This window comes from Hyperolius riggenbachi, chromosome 6 (assembly GCF_040937935.1).
Source record: "Hyperolius riggenbachi isolate aHypRig1 chromosome 6, aHypRig1.pri, whole genome shotgun sequence".
Lineage (NCBI taxonomy): Eukaryota > Metazoa > Chordata > Amphibia > Anura > Hyperoliidae > Hyperolius > Hyperolius riggenbachi.
Window position 1 is genome coordinate 231119044 of NC_090651.1, and position 12972 is coordinate 231132015.

A 12972-nucleotide genomic window follows, 5' to 3' on the forward strand; every position below is an offset into this window, starting at 1 on the left:
TGCCGAAAAGGCAAAATGTTATGTATTTTATATGTCATCTTACAGATGTTATTGTTTGGGAAAGATGGGGAAAAGGGAGGGAAGGGGAGAGGGACAATCTCTGCATGTTTACACAAGCTATACAAATCCAACATTTATATTGTAGTTGTACCGGTCAACAAAACTTTAGTCAATGCGTATAGTTACGTGGAACGTAAAGGGATTGTAGTCCCCAAATAAGCGCATTTAAGTCCTAGCGCATCTTAAAAAGATGCGCCTGGACATATTTATGTTACAGGAAATGCATTTGGGGGCTGAATAACTTCCCTATCTGAAACAGAATTGGGTGGGTGCGGTCTATGGAACCCCGGCAGTCAACAAAAAAGCAGGTGCGGTGATCCTAATAAGCAAACGCCTCAATCAAGCATCAGTGTCTCCACCAGGAACATGACGCTGAAGGAAGGTGGGTGCGACTGCATATACAGATAGCCACTGAACAGCCCCTAATGGGGAAAACAAAAAATTTTTTGATGCCCTTGTGAAACAAATATCTGATATAACACAGGTACCCTTAGTGTTAGGTGGTGACATGAATTCAGTGCTTGATTGCCTGGTGGATAGGAGCTGCTCAAGTGTGACGCCACAACAGTTGGATACCAGGTTATCTGCTATGCTAGAAACAACCAATCTATTAGATGCTTGGAGATATCTAAGACCTTTTGATAGAGAGTATACCTTCTTTTCTCCTAAACACAACACATGGTCAAGGATTGATATGCTACTAATAACAGACAGGCTAGCTAACAGGCTAAATTCTTGTTCGATAGGAGACATACTTACCTCCGATCATGCCCCAGTTACCTTAGAATTAAATGATGTAATCCCAAGAAACTCCAAATTCATTTGGAGATTTCCTACAAATCTATATGGGGATGAAGCATTTCAGCAGCTCCTACACAGCTGGTGGGTTGAATATGAGTATGACAATATACATCATAAAAAAGCACCATTTTTGTTCTGGGAAACAGCAAAGGCAGTGCTGAGAGGTCAGATAATCTCTTATGTGACTGCCAGGAAAAAACAGCTTACCAAACAATACACAGATATGGTAGGCCAGGCCAGCAGGTCGCAAAAAAATTACCTGACAAATCCTTCCCCTCAGACAGGGGAATGCTGGATGAGAGATAAAGCAAGGGCAGATTTATGGTTCACGATGAGAGCAGCTCTTTGTAAGGCGCAGTCTGACTGTTCTTCCATAGATTTGGGGACAAGGCTGGTAAACTAGTAGCAAACTTAGCGTCTAAGCAACTCAAGAGGCAGGAAATTCCGATCATACTACGAAATAACAGAGATACCTTGGAACACAAACCCAAGCTAGTTAACAATATTTTTGTCAAGTACTACAACAAATTATATAAATCAGAAGCCGTTAACCGACCTGGTCTAGATGCCTTTTTAAAACAAATCAAGTTACCCACAGTATCAGCCTCAGAGGTAGATTTGCTAAATTCAGCAATAACTAAACAGGAGGTACTCCAGACTATAAAAGCTTTAGCCAATGCTAAATCCCCAGAACCGGATGGTCTCCCAGCGGAGTTCTTCAAAATATTAAAAGAAGATGTAGCAGAGCCACTGGCACGGGTTTACAATCGTATACTGAAAACGGAGCAATATCCTAACACTGGTAAATTGGCCTATTTTAAACTTATCCCAAAGGAGGGAAGAGACCCCACAAATCCAGGATCCTATCGCCCGATCTCTTTATTGAATCAGGACGTGAAGATCTTATCCAAAATTCTGGCGGACAGATTGACACTGATAGTTCCGAAATTAGTTCACCAGAATCAAGCAGGGTTTATACGAGGTAGAGCAGTAGTGAGTAACGTGAGGAAAATTCTTTCAGTCAAAGCATACCCCCGCACCTATAAAAATTCAGCTGTCCTTGTGCTTGATGTAGAAAAAGCCTTTGACAACGTGGAGTGGGATTGGTTGGGGGCCGTGCTAAGAAAATACGGTATTACGGGGCCCTTTCTGACTGCAATCCAGGCCATGTATGCCGATCCGGCTGCCAAAATAGTCACCCAAGGTTGCATCTCCACACCCATCCACCTAGCTAAAGGGACAAGGCAGGGATGCCCACTGTCACCCCTACTATTTAATTTTTCATTGGAGCCTTTAGTGACCACCCTGAAACATTGCATACCGGCTATACAAATAGGGTATATTAACCACCCTGGTGTTCTATTAAGATCGCCAGGGTGGCTGCGGGAGGGGTTTTTTTTGTAAATTAAAAAAAAACTGTTTCATGCAGCCAACTGAAAGTTGGCTGCATGAAAGCCCACTAGAGGGCGCTCCGGACGCGTCATTCTGATCGCCTCCGGCGAACAGAATAAACAAGGAAGGCCGCAATGAGCAGCCTTCTTTGTTTTGCTTACCTCGTCGCCATGGCGACGAACGGAGTGACGTCATGGACGTCAGCCGACGTCCTGATGTCAGCCGCCTCCGATCCAGCCCTTAACGCTGGCCGGAACTGTTTGTTCCGGCTACGCTGGGCTCGGGCGGCTGGGGGGACCCTCTTTCGCTGCTGCACACGGCGGATCGCCGCGCTGCGGCGGCAATCAGGTAGCACACGCGGCTGGCAAAGTGCCGGCTGCGTGTGCTCCTTTTTATTTGATAAAAATCGGCCCAGCAGGGCCTGAGCGGCACCCTCCGGTGGTAATGGACGAGCTGAGCTCGTCCATACCGCTAAGGAGGTTAATATACAGCAAACATTGTTTGCCGATGATGCGGTATTATTTTTGCAGAATCCTTTACACCAGGTACCAGAAGACTTCCAAATAATAGAATAGATGGGGGAGACGATAGGATACAAAATCAACAGGGACAAGAGTTTTCTTTTCCTCCTATCCAAACAAGCCCAGACCCAAGAATGGCAGCAATTAAGAATACCAGTTAGTACCGCAAACTTCAAATACCTGGGTATAATTATACCCAGAGATCCTGCAAATCTATACGCAGTCAATTATACTCCCTTATTTAAGAGTATCACAGAGCAACTAACCAGGTGGCACAACCTGCCGATAGGTTTAGCTGGAAGAGCAGCCTTGATCAAAATGGTATCGATGGGAAGACTCTTGTACCCCTTACAGAAAATCCCGCTCCTCATCAAGCACAGGGACTTGCAGCTACTAAAATCCGCCTTTACTAAATTTATTTGGAAAGGGAAAAAGCCAAAAGTAGCATTGGCCAAACTTCAATGTCCAAAGGATTTGTGGGGTCTTTATCAAACATTAGAGCTTATAATTTAGCTGCCCTTATCAGACATGCTAGAGATTGGCAAAACCAGACCAGCATGCATTCAAACTATCTTCTGGAGGCTGAAATGGCACTACCTTGGTCACCAGTGGGTTTGCTACATGCTAACATTAAGAATTTACCTCTGTGATTAAAAATAAATGCAATCTTTCATGATATCATCGCGGCCTGGCAAGCGACTAGGAAATTGTTTCAACTCCCTGCATGAGACTCCAAATACCTGCCAATCTGGCGCAACCCTGAATACCCTCCAAGTACGCAACAGCCAAACTTCTCTGCTTGGGACCAGAAGGGCATAAAAACTCTAGGCCACCTACTAGACATCAGAAGGGGAACCTGGAGATCTTTTCCAGAACTAAAGTTAACATACCAATTATCTAGAAACAACATATTTCCATATATGCAGATTAAATCCTTAGCACATTCCCTAACCTGACAAATTAAACAGGTGGCAGAAATCACACCTTTTGATTCCTATGTGGGACCTGGTGGAGGATCCAAATCCTTATAAGAGTTATATAGAGGGCTGCATTCACTTTGGGTTGGAAAGATTAAGAAACAGTTTTATAAAGCATGGAGCTCTACTTTCCAAGATGATACTGCACCAGATAAAATCTCGTCAGGATGGAACACAGTGCAAAAATGCATTATTAGTGAAATTTGAAGAACCTCTTATTTACTTTTGATGCATAAGTCAAAATTTGCCTTCAACATCAAGTAAAGGCAACCCCCAGCCCACTATAGGTCCTTCTGTCCAAAGTGTGAGCCTGGAGAGGCCAATTTACTGCACTGCATATGGTCATGCCCCTCCATTGCTCGGTTCTGGGATAGAGTAATGGCCTACGCCAATAGGCTCTGTGCTAAAAAGATAAAAGACCAGTTTCTGTGTTTGTTCAATCACAATTACATCCCCAGTGAATCAGAGGACACTTCTTTAAAGCCATCGACTTTGTTTCACCTATTATTAACAGCTCGAAAAATGGTCTTTAAGAAATGGTTAGAACAAGACCCTCCCATGGTGGGCATGGTCAAACAAGAACTATACAGACTGTTCATACTGGACAAAATGAATACATTACAGGCTAAAGACAAGAGAACCAAAGCCTTCATGAGAACATGGAGGAAATTCATATTAACCCAACTTTCAGAAGCAGAACAGGTAGTTTTAATGGGGAATTTTACATACGCAAAGTGGTACTTAATCGAACAGCTACATGGCGCCCTGGGCCCGCTAGAAATTGTCTAGGCTGACGCGCCCACTCTTTTTTGAGCAATACTAACTGACTAGCATCTCAGAATAAAACATGCAAAGATAAGGGGAGGTTTTGGGGGGAGAATAGGGGGGAGGGATGAAAACACTTCTGGGGGAGGTAGGGTTGTTTAGTTTTGGGGAGAACATTTTGGCAAATCCATAGCCCATGACCTGTATGACCAATTTTTTCATGAATGTAAAACTCAAAATCCTTCTTAATATCAATGTCATCAATGTGGACTTTGCTTTTATTCTCATTCTGTGAAAAATTAAAAAAAAAAAAAAAGACAAGACACGGAACATTTGTGTTGCACTTTTCTCCTGGGGAATGCACTAGGGTGCGCTCTATAGGCGGTAGCAGTATTAGGGAGCAAGTCTCCACATGGATATATCACAATTTCATACTTTTCATCTGCTTTTTAAGTTATGATAATTGGGAATAGTGACGATTATGTATAAAAATCAGGCGTTAGTATGATCATCTGAACTGTAGGCTACAAAGGAGTTTCAGAACTTCTGCCTAAAAAAATGTATAGTGCATTTTCTTTGAGAGCTCAGAGTAGTTATTTGCACTGTGACAAAACTGTGCATGCTTGGCAGCTCCAAGACATTTACTCTGCACAGTGATTCAAGCTTGTTATTTATAAATACATCCAGTAAAGCCTCAACTACACTCCAATAGAAACCACACTGCCTATAATAACACATAAAGGGTATGATGGATGAAAGAAAGACTGTTATTTTGTTGACATTTTTGACATACTGTGTTCTGTTGGAAGTAAGTTCTATTTCTCTTTGATATTTAACTGTATAGCTGACAGAGGGGCCATCCACCTATGAGGTGTATCTGAACAAAGATACATGTGTGCTGATACAGCAAGGTCACTACAAGGTACCTCTATATTTAGGCAAGTGAGGCATTAGGAGCTACTGTAGGACTAGCTTAGCTTTAAGCACACCTGAAGTGAGCGGAATATGGAGGCTGGGATATGTATTTCCTTTTAAACAGTGCAGATTGCTTTGCTGCTCCGCTGATCCTCTGCCTTTAATACTCTAAGGCCTCGTTCAGACCATACACGCTGCCATGCGCATTTTGGCAGGGCGTATAGTGTGCGACGCGCAAGAACGGTAGAAGGGCATAGACAGCCCTTCTACCGTTCCCATCATATGCGCTGCGTGGCAGCGTGATTGCGCTATCGCGTGCTGCACGCATTTTTGGTAATCGCAGTGCAGATCCCATTAATTGTAATGAATGGGATCTGTAGCGCAGCGCATAGGAGCGCAGATGGCGTGCGATCGGACACGTTGCGTTCCGATCGCACATCCATCTGCGCTAAATGATGTGAACGAGGCCTAAGCCATTGACCTTGAACAAGCAGGCAGATCAGGTGCTCTACTTTTGACTGAAGTCTGACTAGATTCACTACATGCTTGTTTCAAGTTTGTGATTCAGACACTGCTGCAGCCAACGAGATCAGCAGGGTTGCCAGGAAACTAGTATTGTTTAAAAAGAAATACATATGGCAGCCTCCATATCCATTTCACTTTCAGATGGCCTTTAAGTGACTTCAAGCCTTGAAATGTCCATTAGCATGCAAGGGTTTATACAATGTGTAAAGCATAATTCCAATATACAGTATATATGGTGTGTTTCATTGCAATAATACCTGGGAACACTCAATTGGATAAAAAAAAAATGGAAATAAATAACTTCCCACACATTTCTGACCTCGGTATAGTCTGAATTCAAATTTGTAAAAATATGTAAATATGTGAAAATAAATATTGGAGAAAAAATGCATTCAGCAAAACCACCTGCCCATCCGTATTGACATGGACCACATTGTGGCAGCCATGACCTTGGTCCTGCATTCGATTCTAAAATATATTTGACATGCATAATTTTTGCATTGTATGGAAGAGAATAATATTGGTGTAGCAATGTATTAAGTGGCAGCAGCAGTACACCCAGGAAACAGTAAAAAAGGGTGCAGGTGGCTAGTGGACAAATCAGGCGCCGCCATTCACTCCCATAATAAATATCGTTTACTGGGCGCCGAACAGGAAAAAAGGGCGCCCGAGAATAATAACGTTTTCCAACGGCGCCCGAAGATTTTTAATGTTTTATAACTGCTTGTGATGATTTACGTTTCCTATTTCAATAAAACATTATTTTAAATGTTATCCCTTACTGTTTGTAAAACATTATTATTCACAAAATAAAGCAATCAGTACGTAACGTAAATTGTAATATATTTTATCCCTTACTGTTTCTTAAACATTATTCTACACACAATACAGTGATCACTAAGGAGGGTCTTAGGTTTAGGCACCCTCAGGGGAGTCTTAGGTTTAGGCACCACCAGGGGGGTCTTAGGTTTAGGCACCACCAGGGGGGGTCTTAGGTTTAGGCACCATCAGGGGAGTCTTAGGTTTAGGCACCACCAGGGGGGTCTTAGGTTTAGGCACCACCAGGGGGGTCTTAGATTTAGGCACCAATACGGGGGTCTAGGGGTTAGGGGTAGGTACAGGGAGGGTTACTTACTAATTTTTTTTAAACGTTATTATACATTTCACTTTTTAAACGGAAGATTAACGTTTTCACAATTGCCGATTTCATGCACATTATTTAATGATTTATAACTTTATAAAACATTATTTTTAAACGAAATATAGTACAATATATTTTTAAACGTTATCCATGTTTATCATTTAAAACCCCGCGCCCTTTTTTCCCAGCACCCCTTTTTAATGTACGCGTGCACCCATGCCTTATGGAGAACAAGGCACAGGTACACTGCTGCTGCCACTTATTGCTACTGCTGCCACAACCATGTGATGTTCCTACTTTGGAGTTTCTCCAGGACTTGGAGAGCACAAGGCCTGAATGCAGTGTGGCCGCCATTCATTATACTTATACATTTGCTGCCGCATCTGCCTAATAATTTCATTTTCATCAGGTCTTGCTGGGGGCCAAAGCTTTGTACATCCTAGTGCCACTTATTACATATAATTTCTTCTGCTTTTCCATAACTGACCTGTTATGCCTAATTGTTTTTCCTAGATCATGCTGGAGGATAAGGCCTAGCGATCCTATGCTCCTGCCACTTTTAATACTTCTGATGATGATGATGGTGATATAGCTGTCTGACACAAGGTACAAGGCCTGGGTCAAATGTAACTTAGCAACATCAGACAGTTATGTCAGCATTAGCAGTGGCTTCAGCAGCTGGTTATGACAGCAGCAATAGGTGAAAGTGATAGTGTTATAGTATTTCCAAGGCTATGCCCCAACAAGGCTCAGCAAAAGATAATTATTAGCACCAGGCAGTTGTGGCAGAAGCAGTTGTAGCAAAAGTGAGTGGAAGTGACACTACCTTTGTGAACAGATGTTTTGTTGTTGTCCTTCTGTATTACACAATAGATACCATCCTATATGTTGAGCAATGAAACTCCTTTTAGTAATGGTATGGTATTGTCCTATCCATCACCAGCAGAGATGGTTCTATCAGATAAGGCAGTCAGCAACCATTCCCTTTCGTCTACTTTATGGTCAGATTTCATGATGACCATACCTGGTATGGAAAGAGCATGTAACCTCGTGTTCCTTACTTGCCACTAGGGTCTGACACTCAGCAGAGGCGCTTACATGTGCCTCTGTGCTAATTGGAAAATAGGATTGAAGTATGTGCCCTTGTCCTCCGTCTCATCTTCACTCTCCATTAGCTGCTGAACATTTCTGATCAGAACAAAGGCAATTGCTGCTACAAAATGGCATTTGTAATAGATGTTACAGCCAGTGTTGTCCAAACTCTTATCACTGTGCATTATTAAACAACGTGTTTCATAAGCAAAACCCAGGGGCGTAGCAATAGGGGTTGCAGAGGTTGCAACCGCATCGGGGCCCTTGGGCCAGAGGGGTCCCAAAGGGCCCTCTCTCAACTACAATATTAGTTCTCTATTGGTCCTATGCTCATAATAATCCCTTCTATAGATGCTTTGAATAGTGGTAATCATTATCAAACTGTTCCCCATCCCCTTTTTGCACCTCTGACACTGTAGTTGCCATTGGCAGGCTTTGGTGCGCCATATCAATTGTTATGTATGGAGTGCTTGGGGGGCCCCACTGTAAAACTTGCATCGGGGCCCACAGCTCCTTATCTACGCCATTGGCAAGACCTTTTTCATCAGGTCACAAAAAAGTGCTATAGCTTGAACCAAATACAATGGGAGTGCCTATGGATCACACTCTACTTGGGTCCTGCTAAGGTATGTTTTATGACCTGCTGGAGCGAATATTGCCCACTAAAATGAAATGCATTGTCTGATAGTTGCATACTAATATAGGTTTTGCTAATTACTGACGGTGGCATCGTTTTGGAGGTAAGCCAACACTTACACTCCTCAACACATTCAGGGCAGCTTGGGTTTATTTGTTTTTTTAATGTTCTTACTGTGGTTGTATACATGTAACTGCCTTAACACAAATGCAATTTTAATAACATTTTAGCCACCTCAAGATGGTCTCATGTGACCCAGGTGAGTGGTGAAAACTTTTGTCAACCGAATAGCAGATCATTGTTCTTCAATGTTCTCAGTAGTTCTCCACCTAAGTAAAAGCCTCAATAAATCACCTTCCATGGGTTCTGACACTCCTAATGTACATACCATTTCCAGATGATTAGAGTGCGGGTTTTGTAGCCAGAGGATCTTCAAGAAAAATAAGATGACTAGCATCTTCAGCAGATCGGCAAAGGAAGCTGCACTGGTTTTCTCAAGACAGATGCAGTTTAAGATCATTTAGCTCAAGGCTTGCCGGATTCTCCACTGTTCCAACTGGATACTTTAACCGTTACTAGAGAACAGCTGAGATACCTGCAGCACTGTGGAAGAAAAACCTGTATCAGAAATTTCCACAATTACGAAATAGATTATCTCCTAACTTTGATTCATTTATCACAAGTGTAAATGTTTTGTTGGGTATTGCCCTTGGAAAGTCAATGGCTCTCAAGGGTGCAAGTTAGACAAACCACACGCCTACGTGTCTGACACCTACATTTTTTATTGTTATTAGAACTTATTATTCATTAAAAACTTTCCACTTCCAATTACACAAAATAAGGTAATAAAACCACACTGTAACAATAGGTGATTTATTAAAGCTTTGCAAACCTGAGATCTTCAAGGACGCTGCTTGCACAGAGCAGTGAAAGCACTCATAAACTTTCTTTTTCTGCGGTGAATCTGATAGAAACATGTGTTCTATAAAAGACAGATTATCACCATTGTCAGATATCTGACCAGTGCTATGATTGTATGAGGTTTTGCTCACTATACCAAGGCTGGTTACCATACTGGCCTGGTGCAATAACAGTTTTACCCTAAAGAAAAAAAAAACCTGCAATTTATAAAGCACACTCACTGAATTTCGGAATTCTTATGTTAAATACTGCAGCCAGTAGTGCCCAGACATATGTAGGTGAGTATTTTCTTGTTTACATCATTTCTGGAAACGGCTTAACAATTTTGAACCTTTTCTCTGGAGTAAAGACCCTATCCCATCCCTTTAACTGCACAGCTGATGTGACTCATGCAAGTGCTACAGGAGTCAGCACCTTTTCCTGACAGCAGCGTCTGCTGTTAATTAGTAATGATCATAATGTGCAAAATTGCACATAACTGCGATTTCGAAATATCATTGATTTCGCAGAATCCATTTATCGTAAACAAGTTTTTTTGTGAATTTCAAAAAACCATTAGAACAAACTGAAATGGTCACCGGAAATAGCGGGAACTAGTTAAAAAAAAAATTCAAAACATTTTTGAGAATTTTAAAAATTCAATCTCAATGAAAAAATAAACTGAATTGATAGGGGGAGGGGGTGTTTTTTGGGTCTTATAGGACCTTATTACTAATTAACTGGGGTAACTCTTGTATGGGGCAAATGATTATATATTTATTGATATGTAAATAAGAAATATCTCTTAAGTGACCTTCCTTTGGGATTAATCTTGGGCTATTTTTCTTATCTGAAGTCACGGTGACCTGTTCACTCTATTTTCCCTGTTCTTTCCTGTTAATCCAGATGAGATATGTTGATAATCATATATTGAGTATATTAAACCTCTTTTTTGGGACATCATCTCCAGGTATGAGACCCTGCTGCCTGGTCATTTGCTCCCCCCGGTGGATCTATAATCCTGTGGGCTATGACAACATTTTGTTATCAAGGGTCTAGCAGCATAATTTGTCCCATGCGTACGAACTTACATCTAGTACGCAAGGTTCAGGCGTGGGACGCAGCTGGCCCATAGACGTTATGAGCGCATGCATACTTTTGTCCGTATGCAGCCGCGTCATGCGTACGGGAGTTTTGGATTGGCCAGCGGGATCACATGAGCGCACCCGGAAGTGACATATAAGGAAGTGCTGTCTTGTCGGCGTGGAGCATCTATCCTCGCTGCCAAGATCACTACTGGTCCGTGATGATGCATGCTTGATGTGAAACAATTGTTGACCGAGGGGTCTCTATGCGGGGTGCACCTGGATGGGGTGAAGTATTGCCCTTTTTGCTACATCTGTTGTAAGAGTTTGCTGATGCAACATTAAACACAGAGGTGTGCATTTTACTGGTGCCCACGTTTTCTTTCTTATATGATGGAAATGACTGCCTGTTTTTTTTTTAACGTGGAGGCACAGAGAAGTTTGCAAGAGCTGTGTGTTGATCAAGAGCTGATCACGTTTTCCCATAAGGATTCATTGAGTGCGCAAGTCGTTGAATTGTCTTTGAAGTTGTGAAATGGATATAGTGGCTGTCATATTTATTTCCTTATAAACAATACCAGTTGCCTGGCAGTCCTGCTGAGCTTTCTGGCTGCAGTGAATCATACACCTGATACAAACATGCAGGTATTCCTGTCAGACTTCAGTCAGAACAGAAGCTCCTGATTAGCATGCTTGTTCAGGGTCTATGGCTAAGGGTGTTAGAGGAAGAGGTTCAGCAGGACAGCCAGGCAATGACACCTGAAGAAGGGCTCCGCCCGAAACGTGTTGTATGCCTCTGTATGCTGTTAATACAGTTTACTTACTGAAGCCTTTTGTGTGCCGTCTCCATTTGTTCTAAAAGTTCATGGTTTAGCAGGAGTGGTGTACCTGCAGGAGTCAAGCACCGGCAACTAGGTCGAAGGTCGGCCTTGAAAGGGAGAGGAGGTGTGGACGAGATATACAGCCAGGCAATGTGCAGTGTTAAAAAGGAAATAAGAATGTCAGCCTCCATATCCTTTTCTTCTCTTCTTTTCTCTTCTCTTATCTTTAGTTCAGGTGTGTTTTAAAGGGGCACTACAGCAAAAAACTGTAAAATGTAAAATATGTGCAAACATATACAAATAAGAAGTACATTTTTTCCAGAGTAAAATGAGCCATAAATTACTTTTCTCCTGTGTTGCTTTCACTTACATTAGGTAGTAGAAATCTGACGGGAGTGACAGGTTTTGGATAGTCCATCTGCTTATAGGGGATTCTCAGGGATATATTTATTTTCAAAAGCACTTAGTGAATGGCAGTTGCTCTGTCCAACTGCCAAAAAACTGTGTAGCGAGTAGGGAAGCTGGCCAGCATCATTGTTTAAATCCTTTTAGGGAATATCTTTATAAAAAATAAAAGCCTTGCCGAGAATTCCCTATGAAGAGATGGACTAGTCCAAAACCTGTCTCTTCTGTCAGATTTCTACTGCCTACTGTAAGTGACAGCAACATAGGAGAAAAGTAATTTATGGCTCATTTTACTCTGGAAAAAATGTACTTCTTATTTGTATATGATTGCACATATTTTAAATGTTACAGTTTTTCGCTGTAGTGCCCCTTTAATTGGGCAAAATTATGCTTGTCTTAGTCTAACCCTGTCTCTGAGCAAAGCTAACAACTTCACTGAACAATACTTGCAGAGAGGGGACTGTGAAGAGGTGTAACAGTGTTGATTCAAACACTCAAAAATGCAACAGCATTTTTCATGTAAGAAGCAATGGTCTCTTGTACTCCAGTTCTCTGGAATAGCATCTTTTATTAGTTTCTTTTAGTTTTATTGTCACGTTTGGCAGACTATTAAAGTAATTTGTTTCCCTTATTTTTTCCCTGTATTACTCTATCATCACAAACGGATGCCTTGTGTCACAAGCTAGCATGCCTGTCTGATAAAAATGGCCAATAAAAATCTACCTATGCGGCGATACAGTGACGAGTCACTTATTCATGCTATACTAGTGTGACACCTAACTGCGCATTTGGCTCTCAGCAAAGAACTTTAGAAAATGAATTGTTCTGTGAGATTTATATATAGTGCAGATCATTTTCTAAAAATATCTGTCAATGGCTGATAACCCCAGTTGACACCTTCCCCATGGCACTATTCTTCCAGAAAAAAAGCCAAA